At 39.1% G+C, this 27355-nt stretch overlaps 1 pseudogene; it reads left to right on the top strand.

Moving 5' to 3' along the window:
• The first annotated feature begins 11834 nt into the window (after positions 1-11834).
• On the top strand, positions 11835-25083 carry LOC114052973 (annotated as a pseudogene).
• The last annotated feature ends 2272 nt before the right edge of the window (positions 25084-27355 follow it).

Here is a 27355-nt window from a genome sequence, read left to right as displayed (position 1 = left end):
TCATTTTTATCATATTAGGTTGGCCTGCCCATGAACAGTTGATATTTTTCCAGTTGTTTAGATCTGACTTTATTTGCGTGAAATGCTTTGTAAAATTGTTCATATAGTTCTTGAGTTTATCTTGGCAGGTAGACTCCCAAATATTTTATGTTGTCTACAGTTATTTTAAATGGAATTTCTTTTTTTATCTCTTGCTGCTGGGTTTTGTTGGTAACATACAGTAATGCCAATGATTTATGTGGGTTTATTTTATATCCTGCAATTTTGCTAAAATTGTTAATTGTTTCAAGTAGTTTTTTTTAGTTGATTCTCTAGGATCCTCTAAAATACCATCATATCATCTGCAAAGAGTGATAATTTTGTCTCCTCTTTGCCTATTTTAATTCTTTCGCTTTTCCTTTCTTCTCATACTGCTAAAGCTAACATTTCTGGTACTATATTAAATAATAGTGGGGATAATGGGCACCCTTATTTCACCCCTGATCTTATTGGGAATGCTTCTAGCACATTATTGTTATTCTTTCTCATATCTATTTTGGTATAAGGCTTACAATTAGTTCTAATTCCAGTTTTAGTGTTCTCTATTGCTTTAGGATCCTTTAGACATTAGCTTTTTACTAGGCAAGGCATGTGTGAGAGATGGGATGGGGGGATGGGTAGGGCTATAGTTTTTGTAAACCTTAGCAGAAAAATGAATCTTACCATCAATCACAGAAGCATGTATTTAAAGTAAATTTAGGTACCATATATAGCATATTTAATTTTTAATTCCTGATACTGCAAGATGTGTGTTCAATTGGGCTCTTAATATGCTTGATTTTGAATAGCAATTAGGTAATTTCAGCTGTAATTAGAATAAAAATATCATGTTATTTCCTCTCAGTATGCAAACTGAGTCATAATGTTTTCTGGGAATCATATCACAAAAGAGCTATTTAAATAAAGCTTTGAAAGGTTCTGCAAGTTTAATTTTAATGTATGCATACATGTGGCAAGGTGGAGACCCTGAGGCTTGATTTAGCAAGGAGGAGGTGGTCTGTGCCTCGCTAAAGCTTACCCATTCACTAGCACCCTCAATTGTCTCTCTTCCCAACTCCCTTCATGAACTGGTTCCATCAATCATCCCCTCTCACTTAGGCATCTTCAATCATTCCCTTTGTATTGGGTCTTTCTCCGCATGTGATAAGGCTGCTTGTATCTTCTTCATCCGAAAAACTCAAAATAAAACAAAACAAAAAACAAAAGTCAGACAACCAAAACCTTCCATTGACCTTGCCACTGCCTAAGTGGAAGTATGGAATTGTGGAGGATCCGGCTTCAAAACTTGCCTCTGACACTTACTACCAGAGTTTCAGTGGAAAAGTCAGTTAACCTCTTTTGGCCTCAGTCTCCTCATCTATAAAATAAGAGGGGTTGGATTCATAGGTCCCTGAGGTCCCGTCTAGTTTGCCATCTGTGATCCCCAGAGGTATCAAGCATGTGGCCTGTGAGATACATGTAACCCACAACACTCTCCAGGGTGACCTGAACCAGATTGAAAAATGTAATTGGGAAGTATTTAATGAAATAAATAAAGATAAAATATAAACAATACATTTCAAAACTAAGCCAAAATGTGGCCCTCAGGGATCTTTGTGTATGGATTAGTGGCCCCATTTCTCTTTGAGTTCAACACTACTGACAGATTCAATTCCTGACCTTGCTGCTTACTACAAATCAATTCACTTATCCAGAACTTGTGCGTAAAATGATGTTCAAGGTGAAGGGGGGGGTTTAGGGTGCTCCTAGATGCACAGAGGCACCCCAAGATCTCAGGAAAAAGCCCAGATCGTGGCATGGATCTACCTGAATGAATTCAACTCAGATCTTCTTCCGGCCAGAGAAAAAGTTTATTAAAAATGAAGCATATAGGCCAGACTCCCAAGGAACCCAAACATCAGTGATCTAAATGGGGGCTAAGGTGGTCAGGTGATGCTGGTAAGCGGCTTGAGAATCTCAGCCTGTGGGCGTGAGAGGTTCTCAGCATCTGAATGGGGGCTGGGGGCTAAGGTAGTCAGGCCAGGTGAGTATGAGGCAGTCTCAGCCTCTTGGGCATGAAGAAAGCTCAGTGTCTGAGTGGAGGCTGGGGTGGATAGGCTACGATGAAGCCCTGTGAGGACAAGTGGGCATGGGGGTCTCAGCCTCTAGGGCCATGAGAAATTCCCAGGGTCTGAGTGGGGGCTGGGGTGGATGGGCCATGTGACGTGAGGATGAGAGTGGGCAAGAGCCTCAGCCTCTAGGCTTGAGAACAGCTCAGCGTCTGAATGGGGGCTAATGTGGATCTTAAATACACTAAAGTAACTTTGGGTGGTCAGAGGAAGGAGGGGTTGGTTGGGTCCCTTTGTAAGGTAATAAACAATGAGAATAGATAATGAAGGGAGATGAAAGGTAGAAGTTTGCTTTCAAAGGGGAGATGAAAAGAGTAGTTAAGGAACCTAAAAGTTTTAAGGGTTTTCTGGAACCGGTAGACAAACTTCTTGTTAGAACTAGGGGTAAAGGTACGTTTGAATAAGCTTTTAAAGAAAGATGAAGTGAGTTTACAAGGAATCTGCAAACTTCTTGTTAGAGCTAGGGGTAAAGATGCATTTGAGTAAGCTTTCGAAGAAGAATCTAAAGGTTTTAAGGTTTTTCTGGGAATTGTAAACAGAGGAGCCAAATTCCTTTTGAAAAGGGGTGAAGGGAAAAGGGGCAAAGATAAACCTCTTCAAAGGTTTCTTCAGCTCTAAATCGATGACCCTAAGCTGTGATCATATTGTTGTCTTCCTTTTCACTTCCAGACTCTTAGATCATAAACTTTTGGTTAGAAGGGATCTCCAAGGTCATTTAATTTAACCCACTCTTTTTATAGCTAGAGAAACTGAAACTCCGAGAGGTTAAATGGATTGTTCAGGGTCATAGCTAGTAAAGGTCTGAGGTAGGATTTTAACTTGGGTCTTCCTGACTCCATTTCTAGCACTTAATACTACCTCAACTTCTTCAACAGCCATTCACTCTTCACCACCTTGGAATTAAATTCAACAAATATTGTTTATATGTTAGGCACTGTATCAGATATCAGGAATGCAAAGCCAAAAACAAAACAGCACTACTCTTACAAACTACTGCTTCTGTCCCTGCCACTCTACAGAAAACTCTTTCTATTGATGACTTACATTGTTAAATTCAATTTTTTTTGGAACTCATCTTCTTCGACCTCTCTGTAGCATTTGACCCTGGACCACCACCTTCTTCTTGTTACACTCTCTCTCCTCCCTTGGTTTCTTCTATGGCACTGCTTCTTTGATCCCTATTCTTGGTCTTTTTCCAATTCCTCATCCTTCTTGTGTTCCTTAAAGTGGGTCTCCTCTAACATTCAGACCATAGTCCTCTTCTTTTCTTGCTTGATACTTTCACCTTTGCTGATTTTATTTGATGCTCTGGCTATAGTGATCACCTCCTTGCTAATAGCTCTCAAATCTATATCCTCTACCCCAGCCTCTCTCCACAAAGCTCCAGTCTGGAATTCCTACCATCTGCATGATCTCTTCACCAAGTTGTTGCTTAGTGTTAACAAAACTTACAAACTGATTTATGATACAATGCAATACACATTTATTAAGCACCTACTATGTGCCAGGCACTGTGCTCCACACATTAAAAGAAAAGATATAGTCCGGGCACTCAAAAAGTTTACAATCTAATGGAGGAAGACAGTGTAGAAAAGGAAACTGAAAATTGAAGATGTGTAGACACCAACCATGGTGGGTTGGGGTGCCTGATGATGGCGGAGTCAAAACCAAGCAATTCTGCTGGTTGGAATTGAAGAGTTAGATGACCTTCTGGACTATCTTTAAAGGGATGCTTTGAGAGGTGATCATTTTGCTCTGCCCTCTAATCAAAAGGACCAAGGCAACTGGGGGTACCAATAAAGTATGGGTACCAAGGCTGAAGCAGTCTCTAAATGATGATGAGTTTCCTGGTGATGAGCTTGTCTTGAGGGGCAGGAGGAACATGGTGATTTCATCTCTACCCTAAATTCTGATCTCCTCTATAGTTTCTCTGTTTCTACACCACCAGCTTTGAAGTCACCCAGGCTTAGCACCTTGGAGTAATCTTTGTCTCTTTCCTTTTTACTCCACAATCAGCAGTCAACCATTGTCATTCCCACCTCTGCAATGCAGTATCTTTCACATCTGACACTCTTCACTCCAACTGTAACCACTGTAGTTGAAACCCTTTTAAACGATTAGAGTGGCTTCCTAATTCTTCCTATTTCTCATCTATTCCTTCGCTTTTTAAAAATTAAATCTTCTTTCTAAAATGATCAAACATGTATTTGTTCTCCTTCCTACCCATGGGGAAAAAAGGAAAACAAAACTTTCATAAGAAATATACATATTCAAACAAAGAAAATCAGCATATTGCTTATCTCCAAAAAATGTATATCACTCTGCATCTTGTAAATCACCTCTGTCAGAAGGTGAGTAGCATTATACACTTGTATCCCATGGTGGTTGTGAGGATAAAATGACATAATGTTTGTAAAAGGGTTTAGTAAACCTTAAAGTGATATATAAATCTTGGCTATTATTATTATTACTATCATTGTTATTATTAATTGATCATTGTGTTGATCAGAGTTCTTAAGTATTTCAAAATTATTCAAGTTGATATTAGAATAAAAATTGCCTTGGTTTCTAAAGACACAAGATCTGTTCTGCTTTGATTATACCAATTGCAGGGTGGCAGACCCTCCAAGAGAATAACAAGATACTGAAGAAAGAAGGGCTGTACCTGCCAGAGTGAGTTATATGTGTAGATTTATTAGGGTTTATTGGGTTAATTGGGGACAGTTAGGGAGTTTACTCATAAGATTGGTTCTTGGTGGTCTGAGTACTGAACAATGGATATCCACTTCACCTTTAGGCTAGGTCAAATATTATAGAGAAGCAGAATGGAAAAGAAGGCATAATGACAGAGATGGCCCAGGGTAACATGAACATTTCCCCAGGGGATAGTTTGAGCTTCTTTTGCTGTTTATATTCATCCACAGTAGTTTACACATCAACTGTGGAGTCATAGGTCATGTTCTCATACTCTGGCTGCCACCTTACATGGTTCTACTTATTTCCCTCTGCATCAGTTCATACAGGTTTTTCTAGGTTTCTCTGAAATGATCCTTTCGTTGTCATTTATTACGACACAATATAGTATTTCTTAACATTTCCTTTAATTTGTTCAGCCATTCCCCAGCTACTGAGCACACTTCTGAATTTTCAGTTCTTTGCTACCTTAAAAAGAGCTGCTACAAATATTTTTGTACACATGAAATCTTCTCTTCTTCTTTGATCTCTTTGGAACATAGGCCAAACAGTGGTATTGCTGGGTCAAATTGTATGTACAGTGTAGTAACTTTTGGGGAATGGTTCCAAATTGCCTTCCAAAATGGTTGGACCAATTCATAATTTTACTATCAATATGCCTACTTACCCAGAGCCCCTTCCAACATTCGTCATTTTCCCTTTTTTGCCAACTTTGCCAATTTGGTGAGTGTGAGAAAGAATCTCAGTTACTTTAATTTGCATATCTCTAATTATTATTGATTTGGAATGCATTTTCATATGGTTATATATAGCTTGGCATTCTTCCCTTGAGAACTGCCTGTTCACATCCTTTGATGATTTTTCAATTGGTGAATGATAGATATTCTTATGAATTTGAATCAGTTCCTTATGTATCTTGGAAATGAAACCTTTATCATTGGCATTTGTGGCAAAGGTTTTCCCCCAGCTGTTTCCTTTCTCATCTTAGCTATATTGGATTGATTTTTGCAGAATCTTTTAAATTCTATGTAATCGAAATTGTCCATTTTGCCTTCTGTGATTCTGTGTATCTCTTGTTTGGTCAAGAATTCTTCTTCTATCTATAGACCTGAAAGGTGATTTCTTCCTTGCTCTTCTAGCTTCTTTATCATGTCAACCTTAATGTTTATCATGCATCCATTTGGAGATTATGTTTGTATTCTGTATGAGATGTTGATCTATATCTACTCTCTGCTAGACTACTAGTTTTCCAAGCAGTTTTTGTCAAATAGTGGGATTTTTGGATTTATTGAAAACTAGGCTATTTTGTTACTTTCTATAAGTTGTATACACAATCTCTTCCACTGATAGACCTCTTTATTTTTTAACCAGCACCAAGTTGTTTTGATGATTCCTGCTTTGAAGTAGTGTTTGAGACCTGATAAAAATTAGGCCCTTTCATTTCCCACTTTTTTCCTTTATTTCTACTGAGATTTTTAACCTTTTGTTGCTCCAGAGGAATTTTGTAATTGTTTTTCATAGTCCTAGAAAACAATCTGTTGGTATGAAACTAAAAAAGTACAAATTAATTAGGTAAAATTGGTATTTTCATTATATTAGCTCAACTTAACTATGAACGATTAATATTTCCCTAATTACTGTCTTGATTTATGTTGAGTACTTTGTAGTTAAATTCATGTAATTATTTTGGTTATCTTGGTAGGTAGACTCCCAAATACTTTATAGCTTCCTTAGTTATTTTAAATGGAATTTCTCTTTCTATCTCTTTCTGCTGGGTTTTTTTAATAATAATGATAATAATCACAGCTAGCATTTATATAGTGCTCATCTAGGTGATGCAGTGGATAGAGTACTGCGCCTGGAGTCAGGAAGGCTCATCTTCTTGAGTTCAAATCTGACCTCGGGCACTTACTAGCTGTGTGACCTCGGGCAAGTCACTTAACCCTACTTGCCTCAGTTTCCTCATTTGTAAAATGAGCTGGAGAAGAAAATGGCAAACCACTCCAGTGTCTTTCCCAGGAAAACCCCAAATGAGGTCACAGAGTGTCAGAAAAACAAGAGAACACTTACTATGTGCCAGGCATTGTGCTAAGCACTTTATAATTATTATCTTACATGATCCTCAAAACAGTACTGGGGAGGGAAGTGCTATTACTATTATCCCCATTTTAAAGATGAGGAAACTGAGGCAAACAGAGGTTAAGTGACTTTCCTAGGGTCACACAACATGTAAATATCTGAGGCTGGATTTGAACTCAGGTCTTCTTGACTTCAGACCTGATGCTTTATCCACTGCACCACCTAGCTGCCTGTGTATTTATTACTGATAGGCAGAAATGCTGATGTTTTATGTGGATTTATTTAATATCATGTAATATTTCTGAAATAATTGTTCCAATTAATTTTGAATTGATTTTCTAAGTATGCCATAGTCTCATCTGAAAAAAATAATTTTCTACTTTGTTTATGCTTATTCTCTTAATTTTGTTTTCTTTTCTTGTTATAATTAGCATTTCTAGCACTATACCAGACATTAGTTATGACGATGGACATCCTTGATTTACTCTTGCCCTGAGGAAGGACTCAAGTTATCGTTATTACATATAATGCTTGCTCTTGGTTATAGATATATAATATATATATATATATATATATATATATATATATATATATCCTACTTACTGTGTTAATGAAAGGTCCATTTTTCCTGTGTTTTCTTGGGCCTTTTTGTCTATCAGAAATGGGTGTTGAATTTTGTCAAAAGCTTTTTCTGCATCTACTGATACAATCATATGATTTTATTGATTTTCTTATTAATGTGGTGAAATAAGTTTATAGTTTTCCTAATATTAAATCAACTCTGTATTCCTGTCATAAATCCAATATAATGCTAGTATACAATTTTCTGATGTGCTATTTTAGTCTCTTCGCTAATATTTTATTTATTTTTTTAAAATGTATTCATTAGGAATATTCATCTATTCTTTTCTTTTTCTGTCTTAATTATCCTTAGTTTGTATGTCAAAACCATATTTGTGGGGTAGCTAGGTGGCGCAGCGGATATAGCACGGCCCTGGAGTCAGGAGGACCTGAGTTCAAATTTGGTCTCAGACTAGACACTTGACACTTACTAGCTGTGTGACCCTGGGCAAGTCACTTAACCCCAATTGCCTCACCCCTCAAAAAAATTTGCACCATAGAAGGAATTTGAAAATATCCCTTTTTTGATATTTTACAAATGATTTATATACTATTTGAATGAATTATTTTGTGAGTATTTGACAGAATTCATTCATGAATTCGTCTGGTTCTATATTTTTTTGGAAGTTCATTTATGACTCATTCAATTTTTTTCCTCTGAAAATGGGTTGTTTTCTATTTTTGTTACATTTGTTGGTGAATATTCATTCATTTAACTTAATTTATATATTATACTTAATTCATTTAACTTAAATTATAATCCCCCCTTTAATGGATTAAGAGACTGGATATCATTTATTGAAACCATTTTGACTTACAACATTGTTTAAGCAACACAGAAGAGTAGAGGGAAAAAAAGGAAAAAGAAAGAATTCCCAGACAGGGTAGAACATATTATTTTGCCTCTAAAAATAATTTCTGGAAATTTACCTATGGAAACAAAAATCAACATACTGAATTTTATTCATTAATTGATATAAAGTAAATAAAATATGTAGTCAGCCTAATATATACCATCCCCATCATTCCCTCTGTCCCCCAGAGGGATGATTGCATGCACAGCTAGCTAATCCCTGCCCTCTGGCAGGGAAAAATCAGTCAGGCTGCTTTGGCTTCATGAAGAATTGGATATATACATAAACTCTTCTTCTCATGCTCATGGCTGCCCCGATATTCTTCAACTGAACTTACCGAATAAATCAGTAACCTGTCTTGAGATATTTAATAATTATACATTTTCATCAATTAGCATGTTAATGGGATGCATTTGCTGCACTCCTTCCTTTTCACCGAGTTTATATTTACTGCTTCCATTTCAACCATTGTTTCTTGATAGAGAAATAGCTAGCTTGCTAGCCCAGGTTTTTATCTCCTAAGCTGACAAAATGAACAGCTGGAAACAGCTAAGGGAGACCTTCTGGGGTCATACACAGAAAGGGGGCTTTTGTAAAAGGAGCCCAAAGAAGTTGGGTTTTTGTTGGTTTGTCTTCTGCAGCCCATAATGTATTTTCGAATGCTGTTTTCCAAGCGTGGGATCTGCTGATAGAAATATTCTTGGGGACAGAGAGGTTTCACAATACATACAAAGTATAATAAACAACCCCTTCCTCACTTGAAAAGGTACGTGTGAGATTCCTCTGAGAGGAAAGTGTTCCTCTATCCGCAATAAATGGGGGTAAAACCAGACTCAATGCTATCTTTAAACTATAGATTGGAAACGCATTTCTGAATCTCTGATCTGTTCCTTTGGAGTGGATGATAATTGCTACATGTTTATCCCAAAGCACTGCATGCAGTAAATGGTGGGTGAGCAAGTGACTCACCTCTCTCAATGGCCTGCTTTCTGGCGGGGATAGCAGTATTATGTTGGAAGGGAACATGACTGTGGAGAGAATGGTATCTGTCCCTTTCCACAGTAATTGATCTGCTGAGGAAACTTGTACCCTGGAACTGCTAGTGATAATCATAGACACTTGAAGTTTGAAGAACACTCTCTGTCTGTCTTTGTTTAGAGAATAAAAGGAAAGAAAGTGGAGGAATTTTCAGATTCAGTTCTCTTCTCTTTATCAAAATTAGGATCGTTGGCTTTCTTCCAAATAACTGTCCTCATTTTTTCAGGATCTTTTGAGTTATCACTAACGGTGTTTCAGCAATCACATTTGCCAGTTTTTTCAGCATGTTGTTCATAGGGCCGGATGACTAGAATTCATCAAAGGCAACTTGACGCTCTCATACACCCTCATTATTTATCTTGGGTATCATCTCCCTGTTAGTCACTTTTTTTCTGTCATTTCCAGTATAAAGGTCATTCTCCTTTGGAAAGAAATAAAAAAAAACAAAAAACAAAGTAAGGATCAAGACGATTTGCCTCCTCTCTGTTATCTGTTGTCATTGTCCATCCGACCCAAGCAAAAGTCCTATCACTTCTTTGCTCTTCCTTTTCCTCCCATTATAGCTAAAAACAACAATAAAACCAAAATCTTTTTGTTGCTTTTTACCTCCCCTCAACATTATCAGTTAATTCTCAGTACTAATTTTTATAGGGCTGGGCCAAGCACTTACAGTCATCTGTTAACCAGCCTTGTTTCACTCCTACCTCCTAGAATGTCTCTTTCCCTTCAAGATTCACTTTTTGCAAAAGAGCTTTTCATATTCCCCCAATTGTTGAATCCTCACAATCCCCTACCCCTTGTACCCCCTCCCCCCATGTCATTTACTTTTAATTTACACACACACACACACACACATATGTGCTAATGAGCTTCGGTAAATTGTAAGCACATTGGGGGCAAAGACTTTCATTTTTTTTTGTTCTTTATATCTCTAGTATTTAGCACAGTGCCTGGAGTACCATAGGCACTGAATAGGAATTCGTTCATCATATTCAGACGTCACTTCATTTTCCAGAGAATGTCATTGTTGTTTAGTTCTTGTATTCAGCTCTTCTTGACCCCGTGGACCAGAGAACTCCCGATCCTTCTATCCTCCACTCTCTCTCAAAGTCCAAGTTCATGTTTGATGTTTCCATGACACTGTCTATCCATCTCATCCTCTACTGTCCCTTTTTCCTTTTGCCTTCAATCTTTCCCAACATCAGGGTCTTTTCCAATGAGTCCTGTCTTCTCATTATGTGACCAAAGTATTTAAGCTTTAGCTTCAGTATTTGACCTTCCAGTAAATAGCCTGAATTAATTTCTTTAAGTTTGGACTTATTTGATCTCCTTGCTATCCAAGAGATTTTCAAAAGTCTTGCCTGGCACCACAATTTGAAAATGTCGATTCTACAGTGCTCAGCTTTTTTTATAGTCCAACTCTCACAGCCATACATATGTTACTAATGAAATGTCCCTGGTTGTATGGATATTTGTGGATGTATCCAAAATTAGTGTGGATAAATAAATGAATGAATGAATAAACAAATGAATTAATAAATGAATAAATGAAAAATAATTTATTAAGTACTTGCTATGTGTCAAACATTCTGCTAAGCATTGGGCTACAAATACAAAAGTGGAGATAGTCCTCATTACATTGTGGGAGAAAACCCACATAGGGGAGTGGTGCCCAGGGTTTGGAAAGTTATAGGGATGGTGAGTGGAGCCACAAACTAAATGTAATTATAATCAGTCTTGGAATATCATTAAGCTAGTGGTAACATAGTACTTTGTTACTCTTAAACAGCAAAGCTTCAGAGCTGGCAGAGACTTTAGAGATCATCTCATCCAGTCTTCCATTTTCTAGATGAGGAAATAAGCCCAGAAAAGTGAATCAACCTGGCACAGATCACAGTAGTAATAAGTGGCAGAACCAAAATGTGAACTATGACTCTGCAGTGCCCAATTTAGCTTTCTTTCCACTGCCTCATCATGCCTCCAAGTGAAACTCCCAGAGTCTCTGTGAAACCCATGTCCTACACCATAGCATAGTGGGCAGGGTGGGGCTTGAGGCTGCTGCTTTCAGAGTGATTGCTCAAGACTTATTGGAAAGTTTGAAGTCTCTGGCTTGCACCTTGTAAGTTACTCCTCTGATTTCAGCAAGCACAAGTATAAAAAAAAAAATCCCATGGCAACCTTGTGGCTTTGGATATTTTCCTTTCATCTATCATAAAAACCCACCTGAAACACCTCATCAGTTACACCTTCTATGCCTTCTCCTGTCTGCCAATGAGACCTCTCAACAGCAGGGGCCCCCAAATGGTACGTGCTTCTAGAATGAAGGGGGCTCATTCTGTCACAAAAATGGGATCGAGTCCTTTTCACGACGTGTCAAATAAAAGCAACAGTTTTTGACCTGATGACTGTTGAGGAGAGGAAGAAGAAGAAAAGGACAGATGCAGGGAATGGGCAGGCGAGGCTGATGGAATGTTACCCAGCTGTGCTGAGAAAGCAGCCAATGCCAGCATCTGCACGGGGAGTTTGCAGGGAGGAAGCCACTAGTGAAATCGACACTCAGGAAACCTCCTTGTGAAGTTTCACTTTATTGTACTTTTCCTTTTATTATTCCTGCTGTGTGAAGACCTATGCTGTTCATAGGCTTAGTCTTTCCAAGGTTAAACAAACAGACCTTCAATGACCTTGAAAACTCAACCTCAAAGCAAATCAACTTTCTTTGGTTGGACAGCCCAGAGGTAAGGTTATTATCTCGTTAACTGAATTATCCAGGTAACCTTGCTTACTTAGCATGGATCAGACCTCCACAGACAGTGCTTGGGGGCTAGGTAGCATGACAGATTTTAAATGCTTCTTTTCATTATGCTCCAGAGCCCAAAGCAGTAATTGCTTAGCCATCAGTGACATGCATCCTTCTCACATGTGCAGGAAACTAAAAGCAGCTACTGCTACCTAATGCAATTAAGATAGACAAAGTTGAGGAATTTTTGTGATATGTGTGATCCTCACCTCTGTGATTGCTTCCTCTGCAACTGTAGGACAATCAAAACAGCTTTGGCTTTGGAGGCAGGAGACCTGTGTTCAAATCTCACTTCTGATGTATACTGCCTGTATGAGCTTGGCTAAGTTACTTAACCTTTCCGTGCCTGGCTTTTGTTTCGTCATCTATAAAGTGGAAAGGGTTGGATTGGAATCAGAGTTTCTTATCCTTTTCGGTATTATTGACCCCTTTAGCCATCTGGTGAATCCTATGGACTCCTCAGAATGTTTATAAGTGAATAAAATAAAATACGTGGAATTACAAAGGAAACCAATGAAATATGTATACATACATGTATTATATATGTGTATGTATGCATGTGTATATGTATATATGCATAAACATATAGGTATATAAATATTATGCACACACATATTCAAGGTCTGAAGAACCCCTTCCCAGATACAAAGCTATGATGCTGTGATCTCAAGCATTTATTAAATGCTGACTGTGCCGGGTATAAATGCTGGAAGTACAAATGCAAAATGAAACCACCCCTACCATTAAGGAGCTTACATTTTATTAAGGCCTATACCTAGTAGCAGTATTGTTAGGTCTAAGGTATACAAAGTTTAGAGGCTTTGGGGGATAGTTCCAAATTATTTTCCACAACAGTTGAACTAATTCATAGCACCACCAACAACGGATTAGTTTGTCTGATCTCCAATAGCCTTTCGAACAAGTAACTTTTTTCCTTTTTTGAGGGCTGGGCTTTTTTGGCACTCTGATGGGTATGAAGTAGAAGCTTAGTATTGCTTTAGTTTGAATTCCACTTATTACTCATGATTTGAATTATTTTTTCCAACATGGTTGTTGATAGTTCACCTTTCTTCCTTTGAAAACTGCCTATTCATATCTTAAGACTATTCATCTATTGAGGAATGGCTCTTGTTCTTACATTTTTTATATAAATCCTTTCCACATATTGGATATCAGACCTTTATTGGGTAATATTATAACAAATATTTTTCCCTGGTTAATTATTTCTCTTCCAATTTTAATTGCATCGATTATGTTTGTGCAAATTTTTTTCATAATGAAAACTGTCTATTTTATCATTTTGCAACCATATCTGTCCCTTGAATGGTCAAGAATTTGCCTCTATCCATAGTATAAAGGTTATCTCATTCCTTTCTTTTCCAGTTTATTTATGATATAATTTTGTGTGTGTGTGTGTGTGTATGTGTGTGTGTGTGTGCACGCATGCACATGCATGCACTGCCCTTGGAGTCAGGAAGCCCTGAGTTCAAATCTGGTTTCAGACATTTACTAGCTGTGTAACCCTGGGTAGGTCATTTAATCCATTTTGCCTCAGTTTTCTCATCTGTAAAATGAGCTGGAGAAGGAAATGGCAAACCATTCCAGTATCTTTGCTCAGAAAATCCCAAATGGGATCACAAAGAGTTGGATATGATTGAATTGACTAAACAATAATACACACATACACATACGTGTGTTTACACATGGTCATAAGTGTGTTGGAAGGGCTATAATATATATATATAATACACATATACATAGTGTTCTCTATACATACATATGTAGTTCTGTAACCATTTGAAGCTTATTGTATTATATACAGTCAGTCAATAAACATTTGTTAAGCACCTACTATGTGCCAGACACTGTGACATATGCTATGAAATGTGGGTTTGAACCTAAATTCAGCCAAACTGCTTTTCAGGTTTCCCAGAAGTTTTTGTTAAAAGATTTTGTTTACTACAGTGTTTTGCTTTAACTTTTTCATCAGTGTAGTAACAAAGTCAGACCTCTAATTTAAGCATATGAATTTGGAATCTGTGTGAAGGATGGATTGGAAAGGGGACAGCCTAGAGGGAGAGAGATCAATTAGGAGGTAATTGTAATAGTTTGGTAGGTGATAAAAGCCTGAATGAGAGATGTGGCTGTGTGAGTATAGAGGAGACAGATGTCTATGGGATATAACAAGTAGTTGGAGACATGAGACCAGAGCTTAGCATAGATGAAGGCTGTGCATGTAGATTTGGAATTCATCTGCACAGAGATGACAAACAAACCCATGGTAGTTGAGCTGATCAATAAGAGAGTGAAAAGTATAGAGGAAATGGTAGAGGATGTCAGGACAGACCACTGAGGGAACATCCACTCAAAGTTAGGGGAGATTGAGAACCATCCTGTAAAGGAGATTTAGAATGATTGATCAGACAGGTAGGAGTGTCAGTATCATAAAAACCCACAGAGAAAAGAGTATCCAGAGGAGTGCTTAGCACAGTGCCTGGCACATAGTAGATGTTTAAGAAATGCAAATTTATTCATTTCCTAATAGTGTCAGATGCTATACAGAGGTCATGATGGGTAATGGTTGAGGAAAGGCCATAGCAATAGAGTGATTATTGAACTCAGTTTCTACTGAGTGATGGGGATAGAAGCCAGATTGTAAAGGGTGGAGATGTTAGATGGAGGTAAGAAAGTGGAGGCAACCATAGAAGATTACTTGTTTTGTTTTGTTTTGTTTTTAAAATTGACTGCAAAAGGGAGAAGACTGATCATGTGAAGAGATAGTGGGTATGTGATGACCTGGGTGAGTCATTAATCTTTTTGTGTCTGTTTCTTTTCTATAAAATGAGGAAACATACCATCACCCAACTTTCCTCACAAGGTGTCACGTGGGCAATTATTTATTAGCCCTGGAGTGCCATGGGTATTTTACCTACTGCTGTCATTTGTCCATTATAAGCAAAAGTGGATTATAGGATTCGGGACAGATTTCAGATGGGTAGCTTTAAAGATTCCTCTATTTAACCACTGAATAAATATTTTTATTGTGCTTCAAATACGTTATCATCTCATTTGTTCTTTGAAACCATCCTATGAGTGAAGGAGTAATCAGAACTGATATTAAGATTTCCATTGTGCTCTGATGTTTCCGAAGTGCCTTCCATGTACTCTCGTTTGAACCTTGAGATGGCCCTATTAGTGATTAATGTCATAATCATTCTTATTTCCACTTTTCAGAAAAGGAAATAGGCTCAGAGAGGCTTAGAGACTTGCTTATGGTCACACAGCAATTAATAAGAGACATAGGTAGGATTTGAACCCATATATTTCTTGACTCCAAATCCTGTGTGCTTTCTACTATATTAGTGATATATTTCTGTACTTAAAACCTGTGATGTCATCTCTATGGGCACTTTCTCCATGAATGTAGAATTCTCTATGAATTTTAACATTGAAGATTTCAAGTTCAAAAGCACCTTAGCTTAGAGGTCATACAGTCCAACCCTCTCATTTTGCAGGTGAGGAAACTGAAGCCTGGAAAGGTTGAAATGGTGCTGCCTCCAAAATCTATCACCCAGTAGACCTCTCTAAAAATGAACTAGCTGGGTCCTCAGATGAAAGCCTTGAAATCTGTCACCAGGCCCCAAATGGAAGCTTCTCCATGTTGATGGAAACTGCCAACATTGTTATTCCACTGGTCTGAGTTTCTGTGGCCAAGTAAATTATCACCTGGTGGTAAAATCTCTGGCGTTGAGCTCCTCAGGTCTAGTTTCGTTGGTCATTAAATGTCCAGAATGCCATCCATTACTGGACCTGCACTTAAAACTATTCCTGCCGGTAGTTGCACTGTACCTTTGAGGACTCAGTGGCACCTTTGTGCCACACCAAGAAGAGGTGGTTGGTACAAGCTATTATCACCCCATTTTGTAGATAAGAAAAGTGAGATTCATAGAGATTAGCTGACTTGCCCAGGGCTGCCCAGCTACCAAGTGGCAAAGCTAGGATTCAAAGATAGTCTTCCAACTCTAAGTTCAGAATATTCTCCACTATGAGCCTCAACCAGAAAATGGTTAAATGGAAATTCAATGATCTCGTAAAATGTTTCTCTTGATTCAAGGTCCCTGTGGTCAAATTTGAGGAAACTTGAACTGAGGCAGTGAAACGACCACTTGCTGATTCCTTCATAGGATCAAATTCAGTGCTGGAAGAGACGTTAGGGATCAGCCCCCTCATTTTACAGATGGGGAAATTGAGGATCAGAGAAGTTAAATGAATTGAACAGGGCCACATGGCTAGTAAGTATCCAGTGCCAGATTTGAACTTGTTTTCTTGATGCTAAGCCCAGCCTTCCAACAGCCGTGGACCCTAACAGCCTCATTCATAGCATTTCACATGTGGTATCTTATGTGTGAATCTAATATGAGGCTAGCTCTGTGTGTGTGTATGTGTGTGTGTGCGTGAGCACACATGTTGGGGTATGCATGTGTGTACATATGTGCGCGTGCTTTAGAAACTTCTGACAAGGTCAGAGAAGCTGTGAAGTCTAATACCTTTTGGCTACAATATTGCTATAGAGTGATTCTGAGATAATTCAGCCCTTTCATAATTGTTTTCAAAGCATATGGAGGGGAAAGGAGCTAGAACAGATAGTATTCCCTCATAAAGAGATCAAAGGGACATTCAAATTTAAATTCTATGGGAAGTTTGTTAAAATTTAAAGTCTAACTCTATATAGGTAAAGGCTACTCTATGAAACTTTGTTTCTGTGGGGGGCTGGGGAACAGCCCTGGACTTGCAATTAGAAGACATCTTTGTTTGAATTCTGCCTCCAATACTAGCTGTAGCATCTTGGAAAAGTTCTTGACCTGTCTGAGCCTCAGTTTCTTCATCTGTAAAACAGGTAGAGTATTCATAGCATCTACACTATAAAGTTATTTCAAGGTTAAAATAAAATAATGTGTGGAAAGTGATTTGTAAATCTCTGAGTCCCCAGAGATTGTTTACTACCTTGAGGTTCAAAGGAGCAGCAGGTGCGATGACCCTTTACAAGCTATATTTCATGAGCTCCCATCGGTGTGCTTACCATTAGTACTTAGTTAGTATATACAATATACGTGCAAGAATATACACTAAATTCTGCTCTTAGGGAAGCAAAACTATGAAGTAGTTCCTGTATAACTGGTGGACTTTCTCTCATAAATACACAAAGGGCTTATGCCAACAGTGGACTCGAGCTTGGAGTATCACGGGAGTAAGGCAGCCATGTAGGGATCACATGTGGCTAAAGAAACTCACGCCTGGTATTGCAGGGCCTGAACATCTATTCTGTCTCCAGAGATTCCTTATCAGCTAGCTCCCTTGGGTGCAGTGTTTCTGCCTGGTTAATTGCTCAGCAGGGTTCCCTGGGTATACTCCTCTCTAAAGCTCCCTTGATCAGCAGGGCCAACTCTCTCATTAGTCTATAGCAGGCTATCTTCCCTGCTTTTAGGGGTCTTGTTTCTTGAAGTTGGACCTAGCTTCTAGTCCCTACCTTTTTTTCTCTCTGTGTCTGTCTGAATTGTATGGCTCCCACTACCTCAACTGTGCCTAAAATTCTCTTGAACTAGATCTTGAGCAGTTGAATATGGCATCTGTCTCTGGGCAAATTACTACCAGATGCCACAGCTAATAGGGAGAAGGGAAGAGAAATTTCTCCTCTCTCCCAGCAGTCTCCTCCACAAAGAGATACCAAATCTACATTGCCTTAAGCCCTCCAGGGCTTAACTATTCAAAGCCCTAAGGGCATGACTAATTTATTTGCTCAACCAATCAAATTATTCCAATCTGATTCAATCAGAGAAGCGTTCATATTTTGTAAAGGGAAAACCTTTAAAAAGGTGATGACGTAGTGAATAGTGAACCAGTCTGGTACAGACACCAACTCATAGGTTTGTTGTGAAGATTGAATGAGATAAAATATGAGTTAAGTCAATCAACAAATGTTTATTAAGCACTCCTATAGGCAGAGCGCTATGCTAGGTGAGCTTAGAGTTGCTTATTCCACAAGACTCACCATCTTCTATCTAAGTAAAGCCTTTCCTGATGACCCCCAGCTGCTAAAATCCTCCCTCCCTAAATTACTTTGTGTTTGTTCTTAATATATTTATATACATACATCTTGTTTTCCCTAATGGAATGTCAGCCCATTGAAATCTTAAATTGTTTAGAGATAGCTTATGATGCATGGAAAGAAATGGGGCTGAAGTTAGGAAGACCTGAGTTTAAATCCAGCCACATGTTAGCTGTGTGTGACCCTGGGTGAGTCACTAAATCGGTTTGCCTCAGTTTCCACAACCATAAAATAGGGATAATAATAGCTGGTACCTTGCAGAGTTTTTGTGAGGATCCTGTGGGATAGTATTTGTAGATGCACTTGGCATGGTGCCTGGCACATAATAAATGCTTTCCCCTTGTTTCATCTTTGCCTTCCTATTCTGAGCAACTAGCATAGTGCTTGGTACACTGTATGCACTTTGATAAATGTTTGCAGACTGGTTGAATAACCGGGGAAGATCAAACTGTTAGCTCAAATATGGTCCCCACTCTCATGGAGCTCACAGCCTAGCAGGAGCATGATGCAAACACAGATATTTATAATGCACATGGTATGACAAGTGCAATGCAAAATGTAGAAGGGGAAGACTGTTGAGTGGTTGTTGAAGGGCTTCACAATGGAGGGAAAAGGACTTTGTCCCCTGCAAGGCGCTCTGCACCATCTACTTCTGCCTGGTGCTAGTAATAATGATATTAATGAGTAGGTGCCTTTCCAGTCGTCCAACACAGCCTTCCCCGTCTCCTCGCTGATCCTCCCTCTCCCTCATTGCCTGCTCACTACACCCAGAAGTGCTGAGGAGCCTGAGAAAACACAAACTAAAAAGTCCCCTGGGAGTATTTCAAATACAGAATATGCTCATTTAACGAGTGCCCGGGTCTTCCCCTTGGGAGAGATCTAGGAAATAGAATGAATTGACAAGTCTAGCTGAAACAAGACCATTTCTCTCTTCTACCACATCCCTAGCCCGTCCATTTATTTCTGCTCCCTTCCCTTCATTGCAAACCCAGTGATTTTGTATGTGCATCCATTTGTGAGAGGTGGTCATGGGGAAAGCAAAATGTCTGTCTGACCACAAAATGATCCTCTTTAGAACTTGCTATGGTGCCTGAAATTCCAACTCATTACATTTTTCTGGGTATGCGGCTTTTAATTGGGGCAAGACACCATTGCTTGTGAGGGGTGACATAAAGGATTATAGAACCAGTGAAATAATATACTAGAGGCATCATAGACATTCGAGATTATTTGGTCCAGATGGGGAAACTGAGGCTCAGAGAAAGGAAGAAACTTATCTAAAAAGGCAGGGTGGCACATGTATAAAGTCCTGGACCTGAAGTTAGGAAGGCCCGAGTTCAGATCCCATCTTTGACATTAGTCCTAGGTAAATCATTTAACCTCTGAGCCTTATTCCTGCCCAGTATCTCTTAAGAACTTTGGAATGGATTGTGTGACGTGGGAGACGCTGGCACAGGACCACCCAGCATCGCATGCCCTCATCAGAGAAAGGGTTGTGGTCCATGGGCAGAGCAGAATCGAAATAGCTCAAGAGAAACATGAGATGCACAGATTTAGAGAACTAACCCCAAATGTTCACATGGACTATTTGTGTCGGGTCTGCGGTAAAGCATTCTGAGCTTGTGTTGGTCTGATCAGCCACAGTTGGGCGCATTGTAACTTGACTCTAACATAGTGATGTCATTTTGGTCTTCTTCAAGAAATAAGGACAAAGACAAAACAACAGTTCCTTGCCTGTAAGACGGAGACCAGAGAATCTGTGGTACTTACATCACAGGCTTGTTATGATCCTCAAAGGCTTTTGTATGGTGCTTTGCAATCTTTAAAGAGCTATGTAAATGTATCTGGTTAATATTGCCCAAACGTACTCTGTTAGTAAACCAAAGACCTGGGATGAAACTTGTCTTTGACTCCAGACCTTCTTTCTATTAGAGCATCCAAGACCAATTTATCAGGTTAAAACCCACTTTCACATGGCAGGGAACAAAGCCCTGGAACGAAAGACTAGGAAGTTTCTTATTTTGAGGAAGAAGTAGGAAACGGTTTGGAATACTGAGTACTTTTTCAGACCCTATGGTGGTTTTGCCATTAGTAGGGGGATTGAATTAAAAGATAGCCATCGTTGGAAGTCAAGGCAAGCCAATATGGTACAGGGGCAAGAGCGTTGAACTTGGAATCAGAGACCCTGGGTGTAAATGCAGTGTGGATACTCGTCACTTTCGGACTTTGGACAAATCAGCACATCTCTCGAAGTTTGGGTTCATCTGTTTCTAAAATGAGGGGCTAGTCTACCTTCCACTTCTAGATCTATGATCCTAATTTCCCCAGTCTCTCTCTGTAACATCTGCAAGTTTGCTCTGTCTTTCCAACTTCCTCAGTTGTAAAATGGGCATAATAGAACCTTCCTCCCAGGTTGTCGTAAAGGATGAAATCGGATAACATTTTTAAAGTGATTTGCAAACTTTAAAGTGCTATTTAAATGTTAGCTATTGTGGTTGTTATTATCTTTCTCACAGACTTCTTCCTTTCACTGCCCAAGAGAAAATAAAGGCCACCAAGGACAACTCCCGGGTGAAACCAAATAGGGATCTTAGATTTCTATCCAGAAGAGAATTTTTGAGGTAATCTTCTCCAACAACCTCGTTGAGGAAAATGAGGACTTGATGAGCAAAGCCGTTTCCTCCACTCGCACATGGAGTAAGTGTCTGATCCAGGATAGGAGCCCAGATTGTCTGACTCCCCACCTAGCACTCTTTTCTTTAAGCTTGGCTGCTTGGGTGCTGAAAGGGGGTGGTGAGATGAGGGCAGAGGGAGAAAAAGGACTAAAGAGAAACAGAAAGTATCAAAAAAGGAGAAAGAACAGAGATACACATTGCCAACTTTAAAATTTCACCTGTTTCCTCATGGGCATGCCGTGTTCGCAGAAACTTAAGTGAGAGGATATCTTCAGCGTGTGTTGTGGTAAGGCGTAACACAACTTTGCCTATCCGTAACTCAGTTATTATATAACCTGATTTTCTGGAACACAGCTGGAGAGCCTGAAGAAAGCAAAGAAAGCTTTGTTGCAGCCAAAATAAGCATCATAAAGTGTACCCACTAAAACACCTGCCCCTTTGCTCATTGGAGTGCCCCACCTTCCCCACCCCAGGCCCTTCTCATCACCCAATGACTCTTGTTTTATACTCACTTCCACAAGCTGGGCCGTCCAGTTTCTGAGCTCACAGCAAAGAGAATCAATCTATCAACAAGCATTTGCTAAACACTTACTAGATGCCAGGTACTGGGGATACAATAAAGGCATAAAGAGGTCCTGCTTTCAGTGAGCTAACATTCCAGTGAAGGCAGGGAGAAATTAGATGGGTAAGAAGGGGTGCTAGAGGGAGGCACACTGATGGCAGTGAGAAATTACAACTGAGAGCAAGGGAGGAAAAACTCCCATATGCAAGAAAGATATATGCAAATCAATTTCATGCCATTTACTCTAAGTAGTACTACAAGCAGGGTGGGAGGACAGTTTATCTGTGGACTCAGCAAAGCAGAAGGTGATGCCTATGAGGGCATAGTTGTCTCCTTTACTCTCAGAATGTTCTGTAGGTAATAAAAAATAACAGAGAGAGTCAGAACTCCTGGGATGGTGTTTATAGTGGTCTGGACTATTATATTGCAATTGCAGAACTGATTATAAAGAATGGGAAGAGAGGAAGGAGAGAGAGACAGACAGAGAGACAGAGAGAGAGAGACAGAGACAAACATAAAGACAGAGAGAGATAGAGAGACAGAAAGACAGAGACAGACACACACCCACCCACCCACACACACACACAGACATGATATAGCAATGTGATTTGGAGGTTCATTTTTATCTTAGAAGGATTTGCCCCCATGTCTGGGTTCCCCCGAATGTATACATATATATGCTTGTGTATGTACAAAGTCTCACGCTCTTGTCCATGTTTTAAGCTGTCTGAGGTCACCAAAGAATAGCAATAGAAATGGGAAATGCCAACTATTTTCCAAGGTTAGCAGCAGTTGTATCCTTTTAAATCTTTTCTGAGACATTCCCATTTCCTGACGTGTGTCTGTTCCCGGCGGTCAGAGGTTTGAGGACACAGAATAGAGAGAAAACAGTTCTACCCACTTCCATAGCCTCAGAAGGCAGCGCTGCATTATCAATGAACAAACGCTTTTCAAACAATGAATAGGTGTGCCAGGTGTTGTAATAAAAGCTAGGAATATAAAGAAAAAGAAAACAAATGGTTTCTGCCCTTGAGGAGAGTATATTCTAGTGTTGTTGCCCTATTGGCCTAGGCATCTGGAGGAGTGTATTCTTTGCCTTTCTTTGTATGTCCAGCACTTAGCACATTACCTGGGAAACAGTAGCCTCTTATAAATGCTTATTGACTCACTGGTATATATAAATCAGTATATACAATTAACAGCTAAGTGGTGAAATGGGTAAGGCCCGGGCTTGGAATCAGGAAGACTCATATTCATGAGTTCAAATTCAGCCATAGACGCTTACTAGCTGTGTGACCCTGGGCAAGTAACTGAACTCTGCTTGTCTTAGTTTCTTCATCTGTTAAATGATCTGGAGAAGGAAATGGCAAACCACTCCAGTATTTCTGCCAAGAATACCTCAAATGGGGTCATGAAGAGTCTGAGACAATTGTACAACAACAACAAAAATACAATTAATAATTAAATTTATTAGCTTATAATATCTATGAGAGTAGGAACTGTGTCTTAATTAATGTTATGTGTAACAATGGGCAAATCACTTCTCTTGTCTGAGACTCAGATTCCTCAGTAAATGAGCAGATTTAATTTGTGACTTCTAAGCTCCCTTCCAACTGTCAAACTTCCCTTAGTGCCTAGCTTAGTGCACTGATCACACACAAAAAGGGTCCTCCCAGCCTTCATAAATGTTTGTTGAATGAATAAGTTTTATGGGAAATAGCCATGAGTTATTAAGCATAGTTAATATGTGCTCAGTGTACTTGGCTTAAGAAGGCAGGCAAGTGTAAAGTATATTTTAAAAAATTCCATTCCGTGTGTGTGTGTGTGTTTGTGTTTGTGTGTGGAGAAAGAGAGAGACAGAGAGAGAAAGAAAGACAGAGACAGAGAAAGAGAGACAGAGAGAGAGAGAGAGAAAGAGAGAGACAGAGAGAGTGAGTTGGGAAACTTAAAGCTGGAAACCTGGAAAATGGAAGTCGGAAAACTTGTTTTTAGACTATTTTACTTTCCTTTTCATGGATAGGTTTATTATTGCTTTTTTTGTGTGTGTTTATACACAACAATCACTTGATTTAAAAAAAAAAAAAGTGTACTTTTAGGACGGTGAAGCTGGAAGCTTGAAAAATATCCACCAGGTGGAGCCAAAACATTGCAATTTTGAGCTCTACTGTTTTGCCCCACCCCTCCTCCCCACTGCAGAATTTTATACTTTAGCTGTACTTTAAAAGGAATATTTATATATAAAAACATTGTCTTTATATTTTAGTTTAAATTTGAATTAGTATTGGTGTTTTAACTTTAGCAAACCTGGAATGCAAGGCTCTTTCAGGTTGTGAATGAAAAGAGGCCATTGCTTTTTTCCTTGACTTTCTTTGCCATAGAGGACTGTGGACCCTATAAGCTAAGCTATACTAACAAGGCTGGTGCCAACATTACCATTGGATTTGCCACTTCTACAATCTATCTGGGTAGTTTTAGCACTTTATTTCATGTTGTTGCTCACTTAAACATACTAATGTCCCAGTTCTTCAGTGTCCTGCCATGACCTTCTCCTTAGTTCCACTTGGACCATGCCCAGGGATGGTCACAACCTGGATGTCACCATCATTCACAAGTATTGCACTTTCTCTTTCTTTCCCTTCTCTCAAGATGGAAGACAAAAACCCCCAAAGGAACCAAAGGAAAAGAAGGTCCGAAAGGGGAAAAAAAAGGAGAAAAACAAGAAGGAAGATATGGCTGAAAAGGTGGTGAAAAAGCCCCGGAAGCACTGCGGTCGGAACCCAGTTCTGGCCCGAGGGATCGGTAGACACTCTAGGTCTAAAATGTATTCCAGGAGAGCCATGTATAAGTGGAAATATGCTGCACCAAAAACTCAGATTGAAAGAAAAAAGAAAGAGAAGGTGCCTGCTACTATCTCAAAGTCAGTTGGTGGTGATAAGATTGGAGGAACCCATGTGGTAAAGATTCACGAGATGCCAAGGTATTACCCTACTGAGGACGTGCCTGGAAAGCTGCTAAGTCATGGCAAAAAGCCCTTCAGCCAGCATGTGAGGAGACTTTGATCTAGCATCACCCCGAGCATGGTTCTGATCATGCTCACTGGCCACCATAGGGGCTAGGGGCAAGAGAGTGGTTTTCCTGAAGCAGCTGGCTAGTGGCTGGCTGTGGGTGACTGGATCTCTGACCATCAACAGTGTTCTTCTGAGAAGGACCCATCAGAGATTTGTCATCACCACCTCTACCAGGGTTAGCCTTTCAGGTGTAAAAATTCCAAATCCTCTTCCTGATACTTACTTCAAGAAGAAGAGGCTCCATAAACCTAGAGACCAAGAAGGAGAGATTCTTGACACAGAAAAAGAGAAATAGGAGATTAGGGAGCAGCGCAAGGCTGAACAGAAAACAGTGGACTCTCAGATCCTGCCCCAAATCAAGAAGATTGCTCAGCTCCGTGGCTACCTGCGCTCTGTATTCTCTCTCTCCAATGGAGTTTATCCTCACAAACTGGTGTTTTAAATGCCTTGCACAGAACTCTCATTAAAATATTTGGAATAACTAAAAAAAAAAAGAGTATTCCACCTTCTGGAAGTCTCTGATATTCCTCTGTCCAACCAAACCTCTAATTTCATCTATCCCTATGCCTTACTCTTCTTAACCCTATTTTTTGATCTCAGCATGACTTTAAATTCCTTCTCTTCTTAATACTTTCTGGAACCCTTGCCTGTGTACTTTCTTTCTTTCCCAGTCTAGATCCTAGAATTAGCCAGTTCAATTTTACATCACATTCTACTCTCAAATCCATTGGCTCTCTCTTGAATCTAGGCATCTTCTCTGGCTGTCTCCCATGCCTGGCACAATCTTGCTCCTCAGCTCTTCCTCCTGACCTTTTTGACTCCCTGTAAGTACCAACCAAAATTCCACCTTCTACAGGAAAATGTGTCTAAGTTCTCTTATTCCAGTGCCTTCTCTATTTTAATTATTTTCTATTTATTCTACGTATTACTTCATATCACTTACATGCATGTTGTCTCCCCCATTAGATTGTAAGCTCCTTGAGAGCAGGGATTGTCTTATGCTTCTTTTTGTATTCACAATGCTTAGCACAGTGCCTAGCATGTAGTAGGCACTTAATAAATGTTGATTGATTTATTGTTTTTCATTTCTTGCTAAATATCAACTTTGTATTACTCTCATCATCTGCCTCCTCCACTTTTACTCACGTGCTGCTGAATGGAGCTGGAGAAAGTCACATAACTATGCCAACTGGGCTCACTACAGATTTATGTTATAACCTCAACTGGGCTCTCACCGCAGCAAGGCAATCCTTTTACTCATTTCTAATTCGCCCACTATCTCACTCTTCACAGAAGGTGTTCCAAATATTCTCTTCTCAAGCCTGCCACAGTTTTCCTTCCCTCTACCTCAGCTGAGGACTTCACTTCTTACTTTCCTGAGTACATTGAGGCCATTCACTATAAGCTGACTTCCTCCTCCCCTTTATTGTTATCTCAAATCTTCTTGACATAATCCCCCACTCTCTCCTATTTTCCAAGTCTCTTATAATGTGGTAGTCCCTAGACATGCCATTGATCCTAACTAATCCCATGTTCTTAGTAGGTTTTCCCCTCAATGATCTCACTACCACCCCCTGTCTTCAATTTTTCTCCATGTACTGGTTCTTTCTTTGCTACTTTCAAATATGCCGGTCTCCTTCATCCCTAATGTAATGGGGACAGGCCAATGAGAGCTGTCATTATGAGCTTGCTCTCATCAAAAAAGGCTCTATTAAATCTCATTATTTCTTCAAACTGTTGTCTTATATCTAACCTTTCCTCCTATATATCTCCCCTTATAGACTGTAAGTTCCTCAAGAGCAGGGATTATATACTTTTTGTTCCTTTGTATTCCCAATACCTAATGTGCCATCTGGCATATTGTGGGTGCTTAACAACATCTTTGATTGATGCACAAAGCTGTTTTTCACTAAAGATAAAAAAATAAAGCTTCCTCCTAACATAATACATTATCTTAAAAAAAAAACTTTTATATTCATCCTGTATATGTTTTATTTGGGCAGTAAGATTAACCTAAATGATTAGGACATAACATAATACATTATCTTAAAAAAAAAACCTTTTATGTTCATCCTATATATGTTTTATTTGGGCAGTAAGATTAACCTAAATGATTAGGAAGAATACTTTCCCCTCAGTAGAGAAGTGAGAGACTGTGGATATGGAATGGGGTACACATTGTCAAATGTGGTGGCTGTATCTATTGGTTTTTCTTTTTTTATCATATTGGATTAAGTATATAAGGTGTTCATAAACCTTAAAGCAATATCTAAATATGCATATATGACTATATGTGTGTGTTTATATTTATAGGTATCTTGGAGGCATAGTCAATAGAGTGCAAAATCAGGAATACCTGAATTTAAATCCTGACTCAGACACTTATCTGTGTTACCCTGGGTAATTCATTTAACCTCTCTCAGCCTCAGTTTCATCATCTGTAAAATGGATATAATAGCACCTACCTCATAGGTTTCTTGTCAGAATAAAATGAAATAACATGTAAAGTGCTATGTAAATGCTGGATATTATTATAATTACCATTATTATTAGTTACTATTATTATTCATGGGCTCATGGGTTCATAGATTTAGAACTGGAAGGAACTTTAGGGGCTATGGAGTCTAACCCCCCCATTTTGCAGATAAGGGAACTGAGGCACAGAGAGGTTAAGCCACTTAAAATAATGGTTTAAAGGTGGTCTCAGTGTGATT

This window comes from Vombatus ursinus, unplaced genomic scaffold (genome assembly GCF_900497805.2).
Source record: "Vombatus ursinus unplaced genomic scaffold, bare-nosed wombat genome assembly UNPS02014810.1, whole genome shotgun sequence".
Taxonomy (NCBI): domain Eukaryota; kingdom Metazoa; phylum Chordata; class Mammalia; order Diprotodontia; family Vombatidae; genus Vombatus; species Vombatus ursinus.
The sequence above is the reverse complement of the archived record's forward strand: the minus strand, read 5'-3'. Positions and strand labels throughout refer to the sequence as shown.